This window comes from Limanda limanda, chromosome 16, assembly GCF_963576545.1.
Source record: "Limanda limanda chromosome 16, fLimLim1.1, whole genome shotgun sequence".
In the NCBI taxonomy this organism is placed as follows: Eukaryota; Metazoa; Chordata; class Actinopteri; order Pleuronectiformes; family Pleuronectidae; genus Limanda; species Limanda limanda.
Window position 1 is genome coordinate 24332642 of NC_083651.1, and position 25825 is coordinate 24358466.

The 25825-nt window shown below is 42.0% G+C and overlaps 1 long non-coding RNA gene and 1 pseudogene across 1 annotated transcript; one reads left to right on the forward strand and one right to left on the reverse strand.

Moving 5' to 3' along the window:
- Positions 1-287: 287 nt before the first annotated feature.
- LOC133021297 (interferon alpha/beta receptor 2-like) lies at positions 288-23683 on the reverse strand (annotated as a pseudogene).
- On the forward strand, positions 6137-8595 carry LOC133022253 (uncharacterized). Its single transcript, XR_009683010.1, has 4 exons — positions 6137-6393; positions 6815-6997; positions 8059-8217; positions 8416-8595. It is a non-coding gene; the product is annotated as an uncharacterized LOC133022253 (long non-coding RNA).
- Positions 23684-25825: the final 2142 nt, after the last annotated feature.

The window sequence follows — 25825 nt, forward strand, 5'->3', positions numbered from 1 at the left end:
CAAACTTTTAATCGCGATTAATCTAGATTTATGAATTTCAAAATGTGAGATTAATTAGTTAATTTTTTGTAATCTATTGACAGCCCTACTTTTATTACATTTAGAGTCAGAACAAAATTGAAATACTGACATAAAGACAGTATTATAACAATTTGCCAAAACTTTTCACTTTGATACTTAACCAGAGATTTTTCTCTCAGAGCTTCGGCCAGCTCTAAAACTAGCTGCCCCAATCTAGCTCCTCTGATCTTTAGGGATAGTGCCAGTTCATAGGCTTCCTCTCCCTCTCACAGCTGCTCCTCAGGTCCCTTCATGATGTACTTGTGTATGACTGGAGATAAAAGAGACAATGACAGAGACAGTCACACTTAAATCAACTAATTTACAGAAATCCTTACTGGAGCATTCTGTTCCCGTCCCTGTCCTAGTTTTAACATTGTGAATAGACTTTGGTAGGTTGCTTTTTCGTATATTCTGAAAATATAATAAAAGAATGGCTACATCTTTTATATAATGATGGTGATCTGGATGGAGATCCTGAGAAATTGCATGACTTTTGATTGACCTTTACTCATTCACCTGCTACATTTAATAGTTCAAGCTTCACCTTGTTTCAAATAAGTATCTGTGTTCCAGCACAGTTGCATTACTTACCAGACATTTGGATAGGTGTTGCCTTAGTATTGTGAAGCTCCGCTGACCACCATTAACAACCAATCAAGTTATGAGGAAGCCCAGTATACAAAAAAAAGACAGCAGGCCGATAACCAACTACACTGTTAGAAAAGAGGAGAATATGTCAGATGATGCAACTCTGCTTTTTGGAACATACATTTTTAGTTAAATCAGAAGTGGTATTACATGTGGAAACACTGAAAATTCAGTTAGATTTCAGTTTTCACTGGTAATTGGTTAAATGCACTTACTGTGGTCATGCTTCAATGATAAACTAATAACTTGGTATATTCAAACTTATATAGTGACATAAAGATGTTAAACATTTAGATACTCAAAAAATCCTACTTTACCGATCTCTGCCTGTTTAACGACCTACGTCTCTGCCTTCTCCCTGTCGGATACCTTGCTTCGTGATCGACTGCCTGCCCGTGTACCGACCTTGGACTGTTATCTTTACCAACTCTGCCGCTGCCTGCTCCCTGTTGGATTTACCCGTGTACCGACCTTGGACTGTTATCTTTACCAACTCTGCCGCTGCCTGCTCCCTGTTGGATTCACAGTAAAGATTGTTAACAGCACTTACCTGTGTCTCCGAGTCGTGCGTTTGAATCCACACACCATCCTGGATCCCTTACACCAGTGTATGAAAGATGTGTGATTAAGTGCTTTGTATAGATGCACTGTAACGTACTTTGATTGGTGGATGTGACGGAGCGCACGGCGCCCGTCACGGCAGTGATGGCACTGCCCCGTTTACGTGTGTGTCGGTGTGCAGCGACTGTCACCGCAACAATAAACTGTCCTGTGGACACGTGTTATCTGTATAAATGTTGTCTGTGTGTGTTAGGTGTCTGTGGTCTTGGTCTGTATACAATCTGTTGTATTATTAGTAGGCTATGCCTTCATGGAACAGTTGTGTGTAAATATGTTGCCGGTTATGTTACCAGCCATATGGAGTTTGTGTTTAAGCTGTTAAAGCTATGGAGCTGGCCTTACCTGGGACACCCAAGTGTATAATGGTATATTGGAATGTTCCAATTGTAAGGGGCGTGGTTAGTCCCATTTAAGCCGGGCTGTTCATTGAGTCTAGGAGGCCGGACATGGGAAGACGTGAGTCTGGGAGAGCTGCTGTTATAGGGACGTAAGTCTGAGAGCTCTCCATTTTAAGTGTTTGCTTAAACAGTATATTGTTATTGTAATTATTAATTTTGGCCACTGGGCCTTTTTATTTTCTTATTTCGAAGTGTTTGTTTTTCGCTCTTTTGTTTTATTTTATATTTACTTTCATAATTCTGCCTTGTCGGCCTTACTTTGTGGGAATAATAAAATCCCCTCTTCTACCTGAATCTCCAAGTACTCCTGCGAGTTATTTACACCGAGCTCAGCCGCTCTTATACATACCTACCTTTAACAGTGGATAAGACTGGAAAAGGGCTTTATAAGTACTGTCCATTTACCATGTAAAACTGTCATCATATTTGTTATCACAAGATTCATGTTCTTATCTAAATGTCCTTATTGAACAAAGCAGGAGAGAAAAGGTGAAGAGATATATATGTCTTGATGGTTTATTGCACCAGTCAACGTTTAAAAGTTGATGGCACAAAAGAAGAAAAAGGATCACACATTTTTGCATTAGTTTTGGCTATTTCATTTGGGTAAACAAGAGTGACATACATGAGCTTCTGGATGGAGGATGGCTGGTGAATGCACAGTGAGGTTTACTGGCGACATGGTTGGATTTGAGGAGTGCTGTCACAGAGATGCTCACACAGTACTCTACACCTGGCTGCAGGTACATGATCACTGTCTCTTCACTGTACAGCAGATCCAGTCTGAACTGAAACATACAAACCAGGAGATTAGGGGGAAAAAATTAAAAGCAAATCGTGAGGAATAAATTATTTGTTATTTACCAAGTCTGAATATTTGGTATTGCTCCATCCTTAATATAAACACTGATGTCATGACAGTCAAAAGCCGTATTACGAGATTTTAATGTATGCATGTTAAGTATGTTGGGTTTTGCCTTTTTCACTTACACTACAGTTCCTTCTTGTATATTGAAACATACTGTTAGGAAGGATCCACTTGATCATTATCGCCTGCTTAGTAGAGCAGAAGTCCTCTGTGTGTTGGCACCTTTTCATTGGGGTCGCACATTTTTTACACCCCCTTACAAAACAGTTAAAACTGATCTCATACAAAAACTGTTGGTATTAACTATGTCAAACACAAAGGAACACATTCTCAGCTGGTCGAAATGACTTGTATAAGAATAAATGTCTACTGCAACTGTGTGAATTTTGATTGCACAGATCTTGAATCAGAAATCAGTCTCTATTCACCTGTACAGGGTGCCACCTGTGTTGCTGTTTAAAAAACATAGACGAGCTACTGTAATTCAACAGAGCATCTTAAAAGCCCTGTACACACCAGGTACTAACATCCTTCGTGAAAGATCCGATCACAAGTGGCCAGCACTGAGTACGTGTGTTCATGTCTGGCATTAAAGCGTATCCTGAATGTGTCTCCCGTGACCACTTAGATCAGATCTCACTTCCCCGCTCTAGATGCAAATGAACATGTATGTCATTGGTGTAAGTTAAAACCAAATAATGTTGTTTTTACCCAGTCTGAGTTTACAGATGTGTCCGATGTCATTGTTTGTGTGTGTCTGTCTGTCAGGATGAGAAAGAGAGGAGTGGGGGTGTCGGTCAACTATCAGGAAGTGCTGAATTAACCTTGTGCAATGCAGTGAAGGATGCATTCACGTTCACACTGCACATGTGGTCCAGACCACCTCTGAATGTGGTCTGGCATGATTTGATCGCTATCCAGTCTAAATGCATTCACCTGTACTTAGAGCTGTCCCCTTGTGATGGGATCACAAAAAACCCATATGAATACCTGGTGTGTATGGGGCTAAAAGTGTGAAAAGTGAGGCAGAGTTTAATCGCTAGTAAAATCATCTTGGGAGAAAAGAATACATGTCATGCTGTGATATGCTTTCTGGCCTTTTTGGCAAATGAAAGAAAGACTAAAATAGCTAATTAAAAAAACACCAGCCATAATTTTTCAATACGTAAAATTTGAATCCTTTGCAATCACATTGTTGTGTAAAATTAACAATACATTTGTGACAGTTTTAAGATGAAACATGAGCTTGAGCTTTTCCACTTGAAACAGCATTTAAAACATAAGCTTTGGACTTGGAAGACATTTCTGGAGTTTGGTTACTAATGTATTAATAAGCACGTTAATGCTTGAGTATGTTATGGTGCAACAAATTGTCTGACTGTGTATGTGAAATCTGTACGGAAACTATCACCTATAGCTGGTAAATAAATGTAGTGGAGTAAAGTAATATTAGGGAAAGTAATTTTTTCCTAAAAGTTTAATATCCTCCTTTGAATTGTGGTGGAGTAGGAGAATAAAGTAGTGCAGAATGGGAATCATTAAAGAACTTCAGAAGTGTACTTCTTACCAGCAAACGTGTACAGTTTCATTATTTCTGTTATTATTATTGAAGTGGTGCACCTTTCTTTCTTCGTTCACCTTTCACCCATTTCTAAAGTGTTAACAGAAACTGTTGTCGTGATGAAAATCATTTCCTGCGTCAAAGTACTGCATTTTTTCTCAAGAAAGAGTTGAACGCATACTGATGTTCAGAACAAGAAAAAGAAACAACAACATATCCACTAAAGTGCAAAATGCATCAGTTAGTCTGTTAATAATAATAATAATACATTTTATTTATAAGGCGCCTTTCAGGACACTCAAGGTCGCCGCACAACAGTCAACAACACAGTCAAAACAAATCTCTAAAACCTCTTAAATGCACAAAGCAGAGCAGCAGCAGAACAACAATTTTGGCAGACAGGAACATTAAGATTTATACGCCTGCCTAAACAGGTGGGTTTTGATGTGGGATTTAAAGAGAGCGATTGAATTTGGCTCAATGTTCCTGATGTCAGGGGGGAGGGAGTTCCAGAGGTGAGGGGCAGAGCGGCTGAAGGCTCTAGATCCCATGGTGGACAGATGGGCTCGGGGGACGGTCAGGCTGATGGAGGAGGCAGACCTGAGAGACCGGGTAGGGACATTGATATGGAGGAGGTCGGAGAGGTATGGAGGAGCGAGGTTATGGATGGTCTTAAATGTATGGAGGATGATTTTATAATCAATGCGGTGTTTAATAGGAAGCCACTGGATAATCTAATCTTTTATTTTTTTTTTACCATCGAGGTTGGTAAAGATAAGAAAATAGAACCCACATCCCCTGGATGTTTAACCTATATCTGCTTAAAGAATCAAAGAACCATTTGTTTTCTGCTTTTTAACCCTAATTTGGGGCAGGAAGTGTGATCTGACCATCACTCACAAAATGGTTTAGCCCTCCACTTACATCTTATCAAATTCGTACATTCTAGCTGGCACGAATGCAGGCCAAAAGATTGAATATACAGATATGAAAATGAAGTCCTTTTTGTTCTCCTCGGGCTGAACAAAAGTCTTTGATTAGTCTGTATTGTCCCTGCTCTGGTGCCATGTATGGAACTTCCAAAGACAGTGATTCTTCTGATGATTTTTCTAGTTTTCTAGGGATTTTCTAGTGATTAACTAATAAATAATGAAATAATTGTTCATAGTTACACATTAGCTCGTTAGTGCTGCAAACACTGTTTGTGAAACTGAAGGTTAGGAAAAACAAAAACAACAATCCTACAGTAGAGTCAAAATAGGAATATAAAAAATACTGAGAAGTGCAACTGTGTAACAAATACCTGTGCCCCATCCCTGGTCCTTTGCACATGCAGGATCACTCCTCTGTATAGGTTCTCCAGCTGCAGGCTGCACTGGAGGCCCTTTGTTGCAGGAGGTTTGAGCTGCAGGATCAAACAGTTCCCACAGCCAGAGACAGACACATCAGGAGGTCCCAGCACAGCTATGGGGAGAAACATTTAATTAATTTCATCAACTAAGACGAGAGTAACGGTAATGGTATCTCACTGTCTGACATGTCTGATTCAACCCAGTCTCATCAGGAAACGTTCAGTGGGAACGTTGGTCCACTTGGACCAACGTTTCCATCTCACAATCTGGCCTATCAGATTGTGAGATGGAAACGTTTGGTCCGCCCATTGTTTTGCATTGACGTGTTTTCACGTCACGTGACTCCCGAGTTCCCGTCTCCGGAAAGGAAAACATGGCGGACAGTCCTTGTTTTTTCAGATAAAAACATGATTTTGTAACTTAGTCTGGGCATAAAAATACATTCTGACACCATTTCTAGCGAGAAATGTGGTCTTTGCTTCCACAGTCTTCAGCCAGTTTGTGCTTATGATATATATTTTAATAGTTATCACGAATGTTTTTATCGTTGCTATGGTGGTTGCTATGACGCTGCCATGCACACAACTTCGTAGCGTGCTGTTTAAATCACCGTCCCTGCGTGGTGTCGTTCAGTGATTGTGTATGTTATTCATGTTAAATAATATTAATATTTGAGGCTAGATTACACCTCTAATGCGAAGGATCTTGCGAGTCTGTTCAGAGGCGGACATGAGTGTGACACCGGACCGAGATCGCGAACGGACCGGAACTGACGTGTGGCTGGCGTAAAAAAAGGTTTTGTAAACATTCTGTCCATTTAACTTAGCGCTGTCATAAACACGGACCATTTGGAAGACAACGATGTCATCTTCCTTCTGTCAGGTAAGTAGTTTATTGTTTTTAAAGATCTATTACGATCTAGGTTCACAGTCCGAGTGCTGAGACAGCGGATGCGGAGTCCGTCGATAAACACAATGGATGCATTTCTTCAGCTAATATGCCATTGTTAGCCACATGCTTCAGCCCACGGTAGCATGTGATTACCTGGGAGGTGAAAACATGGTTTTTGAAACCAGTTCAAGACGCTTAGCTCATCATTAAGGGACGCTACAATATAAATATAAACATGAATTTTATTTATGAATGCTTTAGATTAATAAGGAGTGTATTTCTCGACCATTACTCCTCAATAACAGATCAATTTGGTTTAATGTATAGTATGCAATATGACAATAATGTTTTCATGTTATGGAGTTGCGATTCATTTTATAAAACAATTGCTATGTTCTGTTTTTTAATCAAGGAGGATCCAAGTGAAGCTACAGGAGTTTCATTAACGTCAATAACTTGGACCGAACAGTTTGTTTTGCTTGATGAAGAGGAGGAAGGGCAGCCTGGAGAGAAAGAGAAGCCGGGTTGAGCCCACTTCCATCATCCACGTACCACAAGGAAGATGAGGGGGAGAAATTATCCTACCATTAAAGAGGTACTTTTAAGTTACATACCAGAAACACCATTTTATATAATGTGCCAAATATAAATTTGTATTAAATCCCCAAAGTACGCTGGCTGAAATACAAGTTAATATCACACTGAAAGAGTTTTGATCAATCATGCTTCCCTGCTGTGGTTGTTCAACTGGGAAAACAACTTTTTCCAAAGGAAGGCAAGTAAATTTAAGGAATGCATCTGCAAAGTTTTCCTCTGTTATGTATAATGATGACCCCCATCAAACATTATGTTATTAATAATATTTACACCTTTTCATTTATACTGTTTATTTCTGTCTACATGTTTGAATTTGCCTTCATTAGTTTCAGAAAAGAGCGATGATGTATCGGTCAGTGGGGCGGCAGCACGAGACTCCGCAAACTAGTCTCTAAGCAAAGTAGACGAAGGCATTGAGGTTGCGGCCTGCCATCATTATTATTTTGCTTAAGGGACTGAATACGTTTCATGCAGAAATATTAGCATTTCCCTTATATCTACCAAAACAGCTTGTTTCACAGACTGCAGTTTTGTTTTGATCCGATGTGGTGTGCAAATACTAACCGTATATCTGCAATGGGTTGTTGTGCATTAACATTTGTAACTCTAATTTTGTTTCGACAGACTGTGCAAAGAATGTTGAGAACATCACTAACCAGTGCAGTGTCCGTCTACATATTTCTACATATTTTCTCTCATATAAATGTCACTGTAACCTCTTGACAACTGAAACCATAACATGAGGTCAGTGTGGCCTTGACCTTTTGACTTTAAGACAAATACACAGTTAGACAACCCGAAAACATGCAGTAATGCCTCCGGCGACTCGCTATTGCAGAGGCATTAAAATGTTAGTGTAGTAGACTGGATTTTATTGGTGTTACATTGGACATCTTGTATTGGTATACAAAAAATATATTTGGTTTCACATTTTAGATGGCATAAGCAGAGACATCAACTCAGGAAATGGATTTCTGCAGAAAAGAAAGCCTTGTATGTGTGTATATATACATACAAACGCACTTTTAAAACGTTTTGTTTTTTATCATATATTCTCAGGTAGTACTGACGCATTTATGGAGATGGGACATGAGGGCCTTGTCTGCGTGCTCAAGAGAAGATTCCACAGAGTTCAAGCTGAGCAGGCTGCAGCAGGTTTGGAGGAATCCTCCTCTGAAGAGGAAACATGGCGAAGTACTTCTCCACTGATGAAGAAATGTGAGCGCTGTGATTAAATAAAATCTGCTGCCATGCTACTGTTGCTACTGGTGGGCCCTGCTATTAGCTTGGTGTTTGGTAGCTGTTAGCTTTAGCATATTTATTTTTTAGGGACCTGTCTGACGTTTATGTTTTTTAAAAAAAATCAGAGGGAACCATCTTCATAATTTAACACTATGTTTTGTTTGTGTTCTTCAGTTATTCTCAAGAGAAGCTGCCTCAGCTCCACGGTCCCTCCTGCAGCTTCCACTCCTGATGCTAACCCCCTGTTTACATCACACCATCCGGGCAGACCTGGAGTCACAGAACTTTGTCCAGAGCTGCCGTCTGAGAATTGTTGATCATATCATTTCCAGCAGATGCCTTAATGTAATGTTTGTGCACAATAAATGACATTGATCATAACATATTGGTATTTCCTTGCACTTTTACACCATGATATTGGCAGATAAGATGTTGAATACATTAAAGCAGTGAATGCTCTGCTTTAAGCAACATAAACACACAATGATCCAATGGATTTGAAGTAGAATGGGCACGTTACATTCTGTAGAGAGTACCTCAGTAACGGAAGTCAGAAAATTACTTTCTTTATCTGAGGTTCACACAGGTCTTGTTGTCTAAGTGGCAACCATATCATATTGTTTAAGATGTGTAACATCAAGCTTGTGTATCAGTGCTAAATACATCCAGTCATAAGTAAGTTCACCCTCTTGTTAACACTAAAAGTAGGTGACCCAGATGTTTCACAATGCAATCTGATAAGGTCGTATGAGAAACATTCTTAACATTAAAGAAATGAACACAGAGGATAGCAATAGATGTTTCACTTTAAATCAGTAGCTGGTAATCGGCAGACTGACTTATTCAAACACATTAATACTACAATGAATGAGGCAGGGGTTTGCTATCAGAAATCATTTCTGGGACATTAATTTAAAAGATCTCCAGTATAAGCAAATGTGTTCTAAAATTGGTTTACATCCAAGTGAGAGGCTGTCCCATCTCAGGGATTTAAGATATATATATTGCTTGTATTAGCTGTCCCTCAGTGAAGTACTTGCACTTCTTGAAAAGCTCTATATAAATAAGATGTATTATTGTTTATACATTGCCCTCTAGTATATGTTTTCCTAAGTGACTGTAGATACAGAAACAACAGTATGGTTCAGGTGACAGTAAGTGGAAGGTGAAGGTCATTTCCATGAGCTCAAGAGAAACCTAATGTGACGATATAGTTGATTTCTGATAGGAAGCACCTGCCTCATTCATTATAGTATTAATGTGTTTGAATAAGTCAGTCTGCCGATTACCAGCTACTGATTTAAAGTGAAACATCTATTGCTATCCTCTGTGTTCATTTCTTTAATGTTAAGAATGTTTCTCATACGACCTTATCAGATTGCATTGTGAAACATCTGGGTCACCTACTTTTAGTGTTAACAAGAGGGTGAACTTACTTATGACTGGATGTATTTAGCACTGATACACAAGCTTGATGTTACACATCTTAAACAATATGATATGGTTGCCACTTAGACAACAAGACCTGTGTGAACCTCAGATAAAGAAAGTAATTTTCTGACTTCCGTTACTGAGGTACTCTCTACAGAATGTAACGTGCCCATTCTACTTCAAATCCATTGGATCATTGTGTGTTTATGTTGCTTAAAGCAGAGCATTCACTGCTTTAATGTATTCAACATCTTATCTGCCAATATCATGGTGTAAAAGTGCAAGGAAATACCAATATGTTATGATCAATGTCATTTATTGTGCAAAAACATTACATTAAGGCATCTGCTGGAAATGATATGATCAACAATTCTCAGACGGCAGCTCTGGACAAAGTTCTGTGACTCCAGGTCTGCCCGGATGGTGTGATGTAAACAGGGGGTTAGCATCAGGAGTGGAAGCTGCAGGAGGGACCGTGGAGCTGAGGCAGCTTCTCTTGAGAATAACTGAAGAACACAAACAAAACATAGTGTTAAATTATGAAGATGGTTCCCTCTGATTTTTTTTAAAAAACATAAACGTCAGACAGGTCCCTAAAAAATAAATATGCTAAAGCTAACAGCTACCAAACACCAAGCTAATAGCAGGGCCCACCAGTAGCAACAGTAGCATGGCAGCAGATTTTATTTAATCACAGCGCTCACATTTCTTCATCAGTGGAGAAGTACTTCGCCATGTTTCCTCTTCAGAGGAGGATTCCTCCAAACCTGCTGCAGCCTGCTCAGCTTGAACTCTGTGGAATCTTCTCTTGAGCACGCAGACAAGGCCCTCATGTCCCATCTCCATAAATGCGTCAGTACTACCTGAGAATATATGATAAAAAACAAAACGTTTTAAAAGTGCGTTTGTATGTATATATACACACATACAAGGCTTTCTTTTCTGCAGAAATCCATTTCCTGAGTTGATGTCTCTGCTTATGCCATCTAAAATGTGAAACCAAATATATTTTTTGTATACCAATACAAGATGTCCAATGTAACACCAATAAAATCCAGTCTACTACACTAACATTTTAATGCCTCTGCAATAGCGAGTCGCCGGAGGCATTACTGCATGTTTTCGGGTTGTCTAACTGTGTATTTGTCTTAAAGTCAAAAGGTCAAGGCCACACTGACCTCATGTTATGGTTTCAGTTGTCAAGAGGTTACAGTGACATTTATATGAGAGAAAATATGTAGAAATATGTAGACGGACACTGCACTGGTTAGTGATGTTCTCAACATTCTTTGCACAGTCTGTCGAAACAAAATTAGAGTTACAAATGTTAATGCACAACAACCCATTGCAGATATACGGTTAGTATTTGCACACCACATCGGATCAAAACAAAACTGCAGTCTGTGAAACAAGCTGTTTTGGTAGATATAAGGGAAATGCTAATATTTCTGCATGAAACGTATTCAGTCCCTTAAGCAAAATAATAATGATGGCAGGCCGCAACCTCAATGCCTTCGTCTACTTTGCTTAGAGACTAGTTTGCGGAGTCTCGTGCTGCCGCCCCACTGACCGATACATCATCGCTCTTTTCTGAAACTAATGAAGGCAAATTCAAACATGTAGACAGAAATAAACAGTATAAATGAAAAGGTGTAAATATTATTAATAACATAATGTTTGATGGGGGTCATCATTATACATAACAGAGGAAAACTTTGCAGATGCATTCCTTAAATTTACTTGCCTTCCTTTGGAAAAAGTTGTTTTCCCAGTTGAACAACCACAGCAGGGAAGCATGATTGATCAAAACTCTTTCAGTGTGATATTAACTTGTATTTCAGCCAGCGTACTTTGGGGATTTAATACAAATTTATATTTGGCACATTATATAAAATGGTGTTTCTGGTATGTAACTTAAAAGTACCTCTTTAATGGTAGGATAATTTCTCCCCCTCATCTTCCTTGTGGTACGTGGATGATGGAAGTGGGCTCAACCCGGCTTCTCTTTCTCTCCAGGCTGCCCTTCCTCCTCTTCATCAAGCAAAACAAACTGTTCGGTCCAAGTTATTGACGTTAATGAAACTCCTGTAGCTTCACTTGGATCCTCCTTGATTAAAAAACAGAACATAGCAATTGTTTTATAAAATGAATCGCAACTCCATAACATGAAAACATTATTGTCATATTGCATACTATACATTAAACCAAATTGATCTGTTATTGAGGAGTAATGGTCGAGAAATACACTCCTTATTAATCTAAAGCATTCATAAATAAAATTCATGTTTATATTTATATTGTAGCGTCCCTTAATGATGAGCTAAGCGTCTTGAACTGGTTTCAAAAACCATGTTTTCACCTCCCAGGTAATCACATGCTACCGTGGGCTGAAGCATGTGGCTAACAATGGCATATTAGCTGAAGAAAAGCATCCATTGTGTTTATCGACGGACTCCGCATCCGCTGTCTCAGCACTCGGACTGTGAACCTAGATCGTAATAGATCTTTAAAAACAATAAACTACTTACCTGACAGAAGGAAGATGACATCGTTGTCTTCCAAATGGTCCGTGTTTATGACAGCGCTAAGTTAAATGGACAGAATGTTTACAAAACCTTTTTTTACGCCAGCCACACGTCAGTTCCGGTCCGTTCGCGATCTCGGTCCGGTGTCACACTCATGTCCGCCTCTGAACAGACTCGCAAGATCCTTCGCATTAGAGGTGTAATCTAGCCTCAAATATTAATATTATTTAACATGAATAACATACACAATCACTGAACGACACCACGCAGGGACGGTGATTTAAACAGCACGCTACGACGTTGTGTGCATGGCAGCGTCATAGCAACCACCATAGCAACGATAAAAACATTCGTGATAACTATTAAAATATATATCATAAGCACAAACTGGCTGAAGACTGTGGAAGCAAAGACCACATTTCTCGCTAGAAATGGTGTCAGAATGTATTTTTATGCCCAGACTAAGTTACAAAATCATGTTTTTATCTGAAAAAACAAGGACTGTCCGCCATGTTTTCCTTTCCGGAGACGGGAACTCGGGAGTCACGTGACGTGAAAACACGTCAATGCAAAACAATGGGCGGACCAAACGTTTCCATCTCACAATCTGATAGGCCAGATTGTGAGATGGAAACGTTTGTCCAAGTGGACCAACGTTCCCACTGAACGTTTCCTGATGAGACTGGGTTGTCTGATTTGGTCCAGCTGGATGTCTGGGTGGTTGTGAAGGCTTGGACTCTGGCTTTGTAGTGAGTGTATGGGTCAGTGAACACTCTGGTTAGGTTTCACATCTGTCCAGCTGTCAGCTCCAAACAACCAACCACTGGTCTCCACAAGTTCTTCCTTCAAAGTGAAAGAAGATACAGAAACGGAAAGAGAAAGTCTGATCATAACCCGAGAGCATTGTTGATTGACATATCATCACCACAGCAAGTGAAACATAGTGCTGACATCACTGATGTTGTTTACAGCTTCATAAAAACTGGACTGTTAAAGGAATTAGAAAAGCTTCAGAAATAACAATTAAACATGACACACTATACAGAACGAGGCGGAAGCTAAACAAACTAATAAGTGAACAAATGAGTGAAAGGAGGGGTATTTATTTGTATTGCTTTTATTCCATCATGTACTTTGTGTTACTTTTTTTTAAATTAACTTTATACAAATATTAAAACTGTTACATTTAACACCTCTTATAAGAGGCCTATTCATACAGTCGATGGGATGACATCCAGCTGACAGTTGATTTGTGAGCAATGTGATAATGAAGAAGATGTCATTATATAATTAGGGTTTTGTTATTTGTAGTTTGTCGAGAAATCATCAGAAAATCTGTGCATCAGTGATAGATGTTAAGATGTAGGACATTGGTAGTTCAGCAAGTGCAATCAAGGGGTCATACATATTGGTACTTAGTCTGCCTCAATGTGTTATGTCCTCTCTCTACCTGTCTCTTGATTGAATACCTGTTGTTGATGATTTGGACGGTGAAGTGTGTGTCGGAGAGGGTCCCAGGACCTGGCAGGAAGTTGAGTGTATGCTCCATGTTGAAGGACGAGATGAAAACATCGGAAGGTGGTGTGAAAGAAACACCAAACACTATAAAGGGAGAGAATAAGAACATAAATTTAAAAGAGAGTGAGTAATTATTTCAATTTTAAATGACTCAGTCCTGTCTTCATCATTATTTTAACTTTGCATTACAGACAGTTACATTCTGCCAAAATGTAAGAAAGTTAATTCTGAATGATTAAAATGAATTGCCAAGATTTAGATACACACATCAACACGCACACCTATATACAGCTTACACTGTAAGTATATGAACAAAAGTGTAAAAATACAGATAAGCAGCTGATTAAATATATAAATCAACAGAAAACAAAAAGCATTACCAAGGTGTAACTGCAGAAGAAGTGTCCAAAACCCATTGTCTGTCCATAGACTGTGTTATGACCAACAGTCTTGTGCAAAGTTATTATGACTCCTTTTGCGTTCAAGCACACAACATATAGAAAGGGATGGGAGGGAGCTGGGGGTACGAGTGGGTTTGTTTTCTTCATGTAGCGTTCTGAGTTTCTATTTCCCCAGAAGTCCCTCCCTCTGTACACTGCGGGAAGGAGGACATCAGTGGTCTTCCCACAGAGGAACCTGAGGTGGGACTCTTTGTCTGTGCACTTGTACATGTCTGTCTGTCTGTCTTTCTTTTTTTGTATGTGTGTTTTGAATTCATTAGGGCCCAAGCACCAAACGGTGGGAGGCCCTGTTGAAATTCGAAGGATTTGTATGTCCCTTTTGGGCTTTTTCAGTGCCTAGACATGCTCAAATTCCCTTTCCTATCGCCCAGGTCATTAACCCTGCTGCAGTCCGTCTCCGCCTTCCCCGGTCCATGAGGGTTCATCCAACATTTCATGTCTCCAAACTCAAACCTGTCAAAGAAAGCCTGGCTGTGATTACACTTTCTACTCATGCCCCCATGAAATGTACTCAAAGATAGACAATTTTTTTGTGTTGAAGAGAGATCGCCAGAGAATGTTTAGCTGTGATATTGGGAGTATAAATGTATCTGATCATGCACCTCTGTCCTGCACTGTACTTATAAGCCACAAAGTTGGAAAAACATTGCGGAGGTATAATACAAGTACTCTAAACAACCCACAATTTAAGAGCCAAATGAGTAAGGAAATTAAAACGTTATCTTGAAGAAAATGATAACAGGGAGGTTGATTCAGCTATAGTATGGGATGCCTGAAAAGCAGTCATCAGGGGGAGAATTGTATCTTACTTTGCCCTTGAAAAGAAACAAAAAGAATTAAAAGATGTTGAGAACAGCATAAGAGAGAGCAGAAAACTAATGTGCTGATAAAAAATAAAGAAAGTAAGAAACTAAATAAATATTACACTCACAGGAAATTGAAAAAAAAAATGATATTTACAAATCAGAAATATTGTGAGTCAGGCCCAAAATCAGCAAAACTTCTGGCGAGAACTGCAAAAACAGCAAGCGGACAAAACTATATACAAAATAAGGGACCCAGTTTCTAAATCTATACACTATAAACAAGGGGAAATACAAAGAGCGTTTAAAAAGTACTATAAATCTCTGTATACGCAACCACATCTAGAGAGCGAGCACCAAAACCAAAATCAGATATTGACCGCAGCAGTATCTGAGAAAGAACTGAACAGCGATATCTCTAAGCTTAAAGCTAATAAGTCACCCAGTCTGGATGGCCTTCCTTCAGAGTGGTAAAAGACATTTCGATTTGAGTTAGTGCCAAGCCTTCTTAGGGCCTGCAACACAGCCTTAGCAGACGCCAAAATGCCTCCATTTTGGAGCGAGGCAGTGATCTCCGTTATCCACAAAGAAGGAAAGGACACACCGGAATGTGGATCTTACAGACCAATCTTGGTGTTGAACATTGACTACAAATTATACACAACCATACTTGCTTAAAAAACTGGAAAGCATCCTTCCTCAACTTGTACATAATGACCAAACTGGATTGATCTCACAAAGACCAACCGTTGATAACATGAGGCAATCATTGCACATACACCGCGTTCCACATTATTATGCAGATTACACTTTGCTCAGATTTTCCTAAATAGTAATGCACAGCCAGTCAGTATATTTTTCAAGTCATCAACTGTTAGAGTATAATTCAAATTTTATTGAACAAACCTCCCAATGATAACAGTATTTTTTCAAAAATAAAAAACTCAAAATGCAGTGTTCCAAATTATTATGCAGAGTCTCTCAGTTTCTGAGTTTCAAGATATTTTATAGGTTGTAAAGAACTAAAAATTGTCATTTGTTGAATTTGCAGCATTAAGAGGTCATATTTACTGAAATCAAAAAAAGGTTTTAATCAAAAACATCTTAACAGGTCAAGTTACATGTCAACATAGGACCCCTTCTTTGATATCACCTTCACAATTCTTGAATCCATTGAACTTGTGAGTTCTTTGATAGTTTCTGCTTTAATGTCTTTGCAGGATGCCATAATAGCCTCCCAGAGCACCTGCTTGGATGTGAACTGCCTTCCACCCACATAGATATTTTGCTTGATGATGCTCCAAAGGTTCTCAATAGGGTTAAGGTCAGGGGAAGATGGGGGCCACACCATGAGTTTCTCTCCTTTTATGCCCATAGCAGCCAATGCCCCAGAGGTATTCTTTGCAGCATGAGATGGTGCATTGTCATGCATGAATATGATTTTGCTTCGGAAGGCACGGTTCTTCTTTTTGTACCACGGAAGAAAGTGGTCAGTCAGAAACTCTACGTACTTTGCCGAGGTCATTTTCCCACCGTCAGGGACCCTGAAGGGGCCTACCAGCTCTCTCCCCATTGATTCCAGCCCAAAACATGACTCTGCCACCTCCTTGTTGACGTCTCAGCCTTGTTGGGACATGTGGGCCATTCACCAACCATCCTCTACTCCATCCATCAGGACCATCAAGGGTTGCACGGCACTCATCCGTAAACAAAACAGTTTGGAACTTAGTCTTTAAGTAGTCCTGAGCCCACTGCAACCTTTTTTGCTTGTGAGCTTGGTTTAGAGGAACGAATAACAGGTTTAAGGACACTTGCAAACCTCTTGAGCATCCTTCATCTTGAAGTTTGCAAGACTCCAGAGGCACCAGCGGCTTCAAACACCTGTTTGCTGCTATTCAATGGCATTTTAGTGGCTGCCCTCCTAACCCTACGCATTTGTTTGGCAGAAATCTTCCTTATTTTGCCTTTGTCTGAACGAACCCGCTTGTGCTGTGAATCAGTGACAAATTTCTTCACCGTCCGATGATCACGCGCAATTCTTTTGGAAATATCCAATGTTGTGATACCTTGACCAAGGAATTGCACTATTTGCTGCTTTTCAGCAGCACAGAGATCCTTTTTCTTCCCTATTTTGGCTGAAACATGTAGCTTGCTTAATAATGTGGAACATCCTTCTTAAGTAGTTTTCCTTTGATTGGGCTCACCTGGCAAACTAATTATCACATAGGTCTGAGATTGATTTCAATCATCCAAATAGCCCTGAGACACAATACCATCCATGAGTTTAATTTAAAAACTAAAAAATGAATGTTTTTGACCCTTATATCCAATTTGCATAATAATGTGGAACGCGGTGTATTAAATCATATCCAACAGAACAATCTTGAAGCCTACCTAATCAGTTTGGATGCTAAGAAGGCCTTTGACTCTTTGGCATGGATAACAGTTTTATCAAGGGCATTCGTACGCTATATAGGGTTGGGTACCGAGAACCGGAACCGGTTCCAATACAACCGGTACCTACCCGGACCGAAATGCAACGGAGATTTCGGTGCCTCATTTCGGTGCCTGAGCCAATTGAAGACTGAGGTCTCCGCTCGTCACACTTCCGCTCCTTCCTTCACGGGAAGCGGCGGCTCCCGCCGGGCCCCCGCGGCTGCCGGTGGACAGACTCTTGTCCCCGCGCCCCGCGTGCGTCAGGGCTCCCGTGCTGGTGGGTGGGGGGGGGAGGATCTCCTCGGGAGACCTCTCCCCGGCGCTGGCTGCCCCCCGCCGGGCGCATTTCCTCCGTGGCGGTGCGCCGCGACCGGCTCCGGGTTGGCTTGGAAAGGCTCGGGGCGGGAGGAGTGAAGACCACGCCGAGAAATGTTTCATAAAAGCGTCAGTATTTTAGGGGGACGAAGGCGGGCCGAAGCCTGCCTGCGACAGCCCCAGCCGCGGAGACACGGGGGTCTCCGAGTGATGGGAAAGCGACCCTCAGTCTTCATTTGGCTCAGGCACCGAAGTCAGAGTCATGAGTCAGAGTGTGTGTGTTTTGTATTTATTTTTATTTATTTAAGTAAAGTGTAAACTTTTGTTAACAGTTCGTATGTTATTCATAGTTTAAAGTTTAAAAGGGTTTTGTATTTATTTATATTTATAATCTACTTTAAACAGTTATTATATTTGGCAATAAAAAAAGCCTTTCTTAGTCAAGCATCGTTTTGTGCACTTTTTTGAAAAAAGTATCGGTTCAGGCACCGTTTAGGCACCGGTGTCGTTTTAAAAGTATCGGTTAGGAACCGGTATCGGATAAAAACCAAACGATACCCATCCCTAAAGCTATATGCTAATCCATCGGCCTGGATAAAAATAAACAGGTATCTCTCAGATACCATTATATTAGAGCGCGGAACAAGACAAATTTAATTTTAACTGGGACCAGACGTCATTAAAATATTTAGGAATACACTTACCGAAAAATACATCAACACTGGCAGTGATAAATTATGCCCACCTCCTAGGTCAAATTGAAGATGACATACACAGATGGAACTCAGACCTCAGTCTCAGCCATAGAATTGACATTCTCCCACGACATCTCTTCCTATTTCAAGCACTTCCAGCAGAAATTCTCTCAATACAATTTTCCCAACTGAATAAAAGGATTTCAAGATTTATCTGGCAAGTGAAAAAACCCAGGGTTAAATTCAAAACTCTACAACTCCCAAAGGAGCAAGGAGGAATGGGTCTACCTAATTTTAAGAATTATTTCTATGCTGCCCAGACTAAACCCCTGATTAGCTTGTATCCCACATTTTTGTTCCAGATGGAAAAACATTAAACTCTCCATCATGAGAGATTCCCCAATACATGCAGTATTGGCACATACAAATTTGGGAAAACTCAGACAATGGGCAAAATCCACGGATGAAATTCCAATAAAAAATCTGGAATACAATTAAAGGAGAATATAAGCTAGATCATAAAGTACAAATAATTCAGTGGTGCGCTTATGATCCTGGTTTCAAGCCAAATTAAATTGACTATAGATTCGAATTTTGGATTCGAAAAGATATAACGACATTCTAGGAAAAAATATTGTCTTGAAAAATATTAGAGGTACCTCCAGATACGCAGTTATTTTGAGCATAACATTAGAAACAGACCTTGCTGATCCAATATTGAGAATATTTCTTGGTGCCTACCAAAATGATTAAAATAAAGGAGTTCTCTAGATTCTACAAAGGCCTCACGACTAAAAAATCCCCCACTGCTGAATATGTTGGAGAAAAATGGGAAACAGAAGGTAGCCTCTCAATGTCAAATGAGGACTGGTTGGATGTACACTGCTCAAAAAAATTAAAGGAACACTTTGAAAAAACAGCAGATCTCATTGTAAAAACAAATTATGTTGGATATTTAAACTCATATGGACAGTTCAATGTCTTAGGAACAAAAGGATGCCACATCTTTGATGGAAATAAAAGTTTTCAGCCTACAAAGGGCTCAACTTTATAGACACCCCGAAAATCATAGTGAAATAGTGATGTGGCAGGCTTGTCCATTTTGCCAAAATTCAATTTCTGCAACTCAAAATGCTTCTCAATATCTTGTGTGGTCCCCACGTGCTGGTATGCATGCTTGACAACGTCGCGGCATGCTCCTAATGAGACAACGGATGGTGTCTCATTAGGATGGTGGGATGTCCTCCCAGATCTGTCTAAGGGCATCAGTGAGCTCCTGTAAGGTCTGAGGAGCAACCTGGCGGCGTCTGATGGACCGAAACATAATGTCCCAGAGGAGTTCTATCGGGTTTAGGTCAGGTGATCGTGAGGGCCATTCAATTGCATCAATTTCTTCATCCTCCATCCTTGCCACATGAGGCCGGGCATTATCGTGCATCAGGAGGAACCCAGGACCTACTGCACCAGAGTAGGGTCTGACCATGGGTTCAAGGATTTCATCCCGATACCTAATGGCAGTAAGACTGCCGTTCTCTAGCCTGTAGAGGTCTGTGCGTCCCTCCATGGATATGCCTCCCCAGACCATCACTGACCCACCACCAAACCGGTCATGCTGAACGATGTTGCAGGCAGCATGGCGTTCTCCTTGGTTTCTCCAGACCCTTTCACGTCTATCACAGGTGCTCAGGGTGAACCTGCTCTCATCTGTGAAAAGCACAGGGCGCCATTGGCGGACATGCCATTTCTGGTGTTCTATAGCAAATGCCAATCGAGCTCCACGGTGCTGGGTAGTGAGCACAGGGCACACTACAGGACGTCGCGCCCTGAGGCCACCCTCATGAAGTCTGTTTCTGACTGTTTGGGCAGAGACATTCACACCAGTGGCCTGCTGGAGGTCATTCTGTAGGGCTCAGGCAGTGCTCAACCTGTTCCTCCTTGCACAAAGCAGCAGATATCGGTCCTGCTGATTGGTTGAGGACCTTCTACAGCCCTGTCCAGCTCTCCTAGAGTAACTGCCTGTCTCCTGGAATCTCCTCCATGTTCTGGAAAATATGCTGGGAGACACATCAAATCTCATTGCAACGGCACGCATGGATGTGCCATCCTGGAGGAGTTGGACAATCTGTGCAACTTCTGTAGGGTTAAGAAATCGCCTCATGCTCCCAGTAGAGATAATGACTCAAGCTAAAGCCAACACTAATGGAAAACCAGCCGAAGTGATCAAGAGGGAGAAACTTGAAATGGCCTCCACATGCAAAACCACTCCTATTTTGGGGGTCGTCTCATTGTTGCCCCTCTAGTGCACCGGTTGTTAATTCCATCAACACCAATGCAGCTGAAACTGATTAACAACCCCCTCTGCTACTTAACTGACCAGATAATTATCCAAAAAGTTCAATTGAATTCATGCCATACCCTGATAAAAAAGTGTTCCTTAAATTTTTTTGAGCAGTGTATGTAAATTTCAGTTGGAATGCACCAACTCTAACGTGTGTTTCTTTATTACACGGAAGCAGAAAGCACACTTTGCTGGAGGGGAGCCCATAGTTGGAGACAATGTGGGTCTCGGGGAAGCAAATCACTGGCATATACAGTGGGGCAAAAAAGTATTTAGTCAGCCACCAATTGTGCAAGTTCTCCCACTTAAAAATATGAGAGAGCCCTGTAATTTTCATCATAGGTATACCCAGGCACTTGCACAGATAGACCCCTAGTGGTGCTCAAGCACCTGCCCTTTTGCCCTGGAGGAGAAAAGTGCCCCTTCTTACTGACGTTTGTCATGTTCAATGAAGAAAGAGAAGGAGAGAGATACAGGCAGGCAGGCAGGCAGATAATTTAAAGGCAGTTTTACTGTTCTACAAATTACACAAGCAATTATTGAAATGAAAGGTAGGTCTTAAGTTGAGCTATATACATATTAGTGTAATGCTGCTTATACTTCAACTCTGTCAGAAAAAAGTAAACAAAATGTGTTTGTACTGTGTTGTCAGCTTTATAGAGATTATGTAAGTCACTCTTGAATATGCACAACATTGATTTATCTCATTTACAAAATTTGCAGCATAATGCCAAGAAAAGAGAGACTCCAAAAGCAGAAGGACAGGGAACTGCAGCAAGCAGCTCAGGGTATCAGCTCTCTTTTATATTGGATCAGGCCATCAACTAGTAAAACAAATGAGGGAGAATCAGTACGTTTTTATTTATTTATTATTATTATTTTTAATTTCATAAATCATTTTGGCAATGAGTGCCCTTTTTTTGGGTTTGAGCACCTGCCCCCCAAAATGTCTGTGGACGTGCCTGGGTATACCTCAACTATGAAAGACAAAATGAGAAAAGATCCAGAAAATCACTCTCTGATTTTTAAAGAATTTATTTGCAAATTATGGTGGAAAATAAGTATTTGGTCAATAACAAAAGTTAATCTCAATACTTTGTTATATACCCTTTGTTGTCAATGACAGAGGTCAAACGTTTTCTGTAAGTCTTCACAAGCTTTTCACATACTGTTGCTGGTATTTTGGCCCATTCCTCTATGCAGATCTCCTCTAGAGCAGTGATGTTTTGGGGCTGTCGCTGGGCAACATGGACTTTCAACTCCCTCCACAGATTTTCTATGGGTTTGAGATCTGGAGACTGGCTAGGCCACTCCACGGGTCTCATTTATAAAAGAGTGCGTAGGATTCATACTAAAAGTGTACGTACATACAAAAGGCGGAAATGGCGTACGCCAAAGATAATTCCGATTTATAAAACCGTTCGCACGCACACCTGAACGCAATGTTCCCTTTATAAATCAGTCCACCTGGGAACGTTCGTAAGTGGATCTGCCTCCAAATCCGCCCTCCACACGCCCACTTTCAACCATGAATGGTCAATGCAAAGCACGGCAGGAATGTGGAAGCATATAAATTAACCTGCTGATCAATTGATTTGTATGGAGAATCATGGAGGGTCTGAAGAAAACGAAGAAACGAAATTACACTGACTCTGAAATAGAGGTGCTTGTGAGCGAGGTGGAGATGAGGAAGGATATTTTGTTTGGAAGCCACAGCACCGGGGTAACAGAGTGGCACAGTGTTACTTCAGCTATAAATGAAGCAAGTTCCACGGAGAGGACGGTGGCAGAAGTAAAAAAAAAGTGGTCTGATTTTAAAGTGGAGTCAAAGCGGAGAATAACTTCACACCGCCTGAGCGTGACTGCTACTGGTGGGGGCCAGGGGACCCCCGAGCTTACCCCGGTGGAGCTGAGGATGGCAGCAATTATCGGGGAAACAAGTGTCGGTGGCATGGTGGCATTGTGAGAAGGAGGGTGACACCGACATGGCCGAAATATCGGACAACACAGGTAACGCACAATTAGATTTCTTTATTCAATTAGGAATTACACTATTGTTTAAGTACGATTATTATGTTTGTTCCTCCAGAGTCGATGGGGGCAGTAGATGGAGAGGAATCGCTCGGCTCGGAAGCCCCCAGGGAGGAGGCAGCTGCAGAGCGGCAGCCAGTCCCCGGCCCCAGTGCGTCCCGTGCGCACGGCACCTCTGGGCGAGTTCTTACAGATGCTGTGCTGCAGACACAGAGAGAAACAATTACTGCAATAAGCTGTGTAGCAGAGGAGCTGAAGGAGATAAACATGGTGTTGTCTGGAATTGCAATCTCATTAAAAGAACTTGTAAAAAAGTGAACCTTTGCATTTGTTTGTATCTTCACAAACGCCGCATCACATCCTCTCACAGCCACGCTCCCATGTGGAAGGCTTCTTGTCGGGGAGGGGGCAGTGGGACAGGGTCATCATTTCGTAGGGGGGGGGGGGGGGGTTGAGGTCAGGATTAAGGGGAGGACCAACTCTTTGGGACATATTGTGCAGAACTGCACATGCACTGATAATTTTGCACACTTTGGGGGGGGGTGTACAGAAGTCTGCCACCTGAGGCATCAAGGCACCGCCATCTGCACTTCAGGAGTCCGATGGCACGCGGTCGCGTGTGTGCCTCATTATAGTGCTCTTCCTCTGCGCTCTGAGGATTTGAAAATGGAGTGAGGAGCCAGCTCTTGAGGGGATAGCCACTGTCACCTGCAGCCAATAGTGGAGAATCATTATACAACAGGGTTAAAAGGTAACATTTTATACAATGTTCTTAACTTACCAAGAAGCCAGCCATCACGCACTGCACCTGCCTGCAATCTTCTCCCCACACTGCTATGTGCCAGGATGAACGAATCATGTGTATGGCCAGGCCATCGTGCCACCACATTCGTTAGGACCAAATTTGAGTCGCATATAATTTGAATGTTTATAGTGAGCACGTGTTTTCTATTTATGTACGCGTACTCGTTTTCTGATGAAGCCCGTATAGCAATATGAGTGCAGTCAATTGCGCCGATTATATTTGGGAAACCGGATAGTGCTGCAAATTGCCTTTTAATGTTGACCTGTTCTTCCACAGTGTAAGGGAACTGGATGTATCGAGCAGTTAATTTAATAATGCCATCCAAAACTGCAAACATCACACAACTCAGGGGTGACTGTGATATCCCCGACTTATAGAATATAACAGTTATATAATTCTCAAAAGGGGCTTTGGCGGAAAGGAAAATATTATTATTAATATTAATATTATATTAAAAGATGGCGCCGTACTAACAGCAGCCTGTTGTAGCAGCTCCTGGTTCTACCGTCGGTTTATTGTGTTTTTATTAGGTTTGCTGTTTGTTTTTTATATTTATTTTTGCACTGCTCTAAGCATCGTCGTACCGCACAAGGACGAGGTGCTTTTACTACTGATTTTTACACTTTTTACAACTTTTAACTGCACTTCGGTCTCTTCGGATCACTGGGAGCATGCCGGCTACACACGCCGGCTTTGTTTACACCCGCGACCAGCTGATGGCCCTGAGGCACACAGCCCTCTTGGCCGGAGAGAGACCCACCATCCCGGAGGAGTTAAAGAGGAGATGGCGAGGCTGCAGAGCGGGACTTAAACTGAGGATGGAGAAGAGAAAGTTTAAGCCCTTCATCCCTGCAGTCATCACTGGTAACGTGAGATCCCTGGCGAATAAGGTGGACGAGCTGGAAGCGCTCATCAGGACGCAGCGGGAGTACAGGGAGTCCAGTGTTGTGTGTCTCACGGAAACGTGGCTGCACGAACAGATACCGGACTCCAACGTCACCATCCCCGGCTTCCAGACGGTCCGAGCCGACAGAGACACCACCGCGAGCGGCAAGAAGAAAGGAGGGGGCCTCGCCGTGCTCGTAAACAACCGGTGGTGTCACCCCGGGCACGTCACGGTTAAACAGCGTGTCTGCAGCCCGGACATCGAGCTCGTCGCCGTCGGACTTCGTCCGTATTATCTGCCGAGGGAGTTTACCAGTGTTTTCGCCATCACTGTTTACATTCCTCCATCCGGGAACGCGGAAGCAGCGTGTGACGTCATCCACACTGTGACTGCGGGATTACAGACACAACACCCCGGGGCCTTCATCTTCATCACAGGTGACTTCAACCATGCCTCCCTCTCATCCACACTCCCTACCTTCTTCCAGTTTGTGAAATGTGCAACACGTGATAATAAGACTTTGGACCTGCTGTATGCAAATGTGAAGGATGCATACAGCTGCACTGCCCTGCCACCACTGGGCAGGTCAGACCACAACCTTGTCCTGCTCTCACCATCTTACAAGCCTGTGGTTCAGCAGCACCCAGTCACAGTGAGGACTGTGAGGAAATGGTCTCCTGAGGCCATGGAAACACTGCGTGGAGCCCTGGAGGCCACAGACTGGGCTGCTCTGTATGAGCCACATGGTGAGGACATTGATGGCATGACTGACTGTGTCTCTGAGTACATTGGGTTCTGCATTGACAACACCATTCCCACTAAAGAGGTTCGCTGTTACCCAAATAACAAGCCGTGGGTAACCAGCGACCTGAAGGCCCTTCTGAACGAGAAGAAGAGGGCCTTTAGATCACGGGACAGTGCAGAGCTCAAACGTGTACAAAGGGAGCTCAAACGCAGCATCAGGGAGAGCAAGGACAACTTCAGGAGAAAACTGGAGCACAAACTGGAAGACAATAACACCAGGGACGTCTGGAGTGGGATGAAGGAGATCACCGGCTTCCAGAGGAGAGGGGGGGGAGCAGCGGGGGATGAGGGACGTGCGAACGAGCTGAACACATTCTTCAACAGGTTCAACTCCAACCCCCCCACCCCCAGCGGACCCTTCACTGCCTCCTCTAATTCTCCGAACAACAACCCCCCACCTCCCCCCATCACCCCCTACCCCCCGTCACCACCTCCCCCCATCCCCCCGCTGGCCTTCACCACAGACCTTCCCACACCTCCCACCCCCAGGACATCCTCACATCACCCACAGCCCCCCACCCCCGAGTCTGGACTCC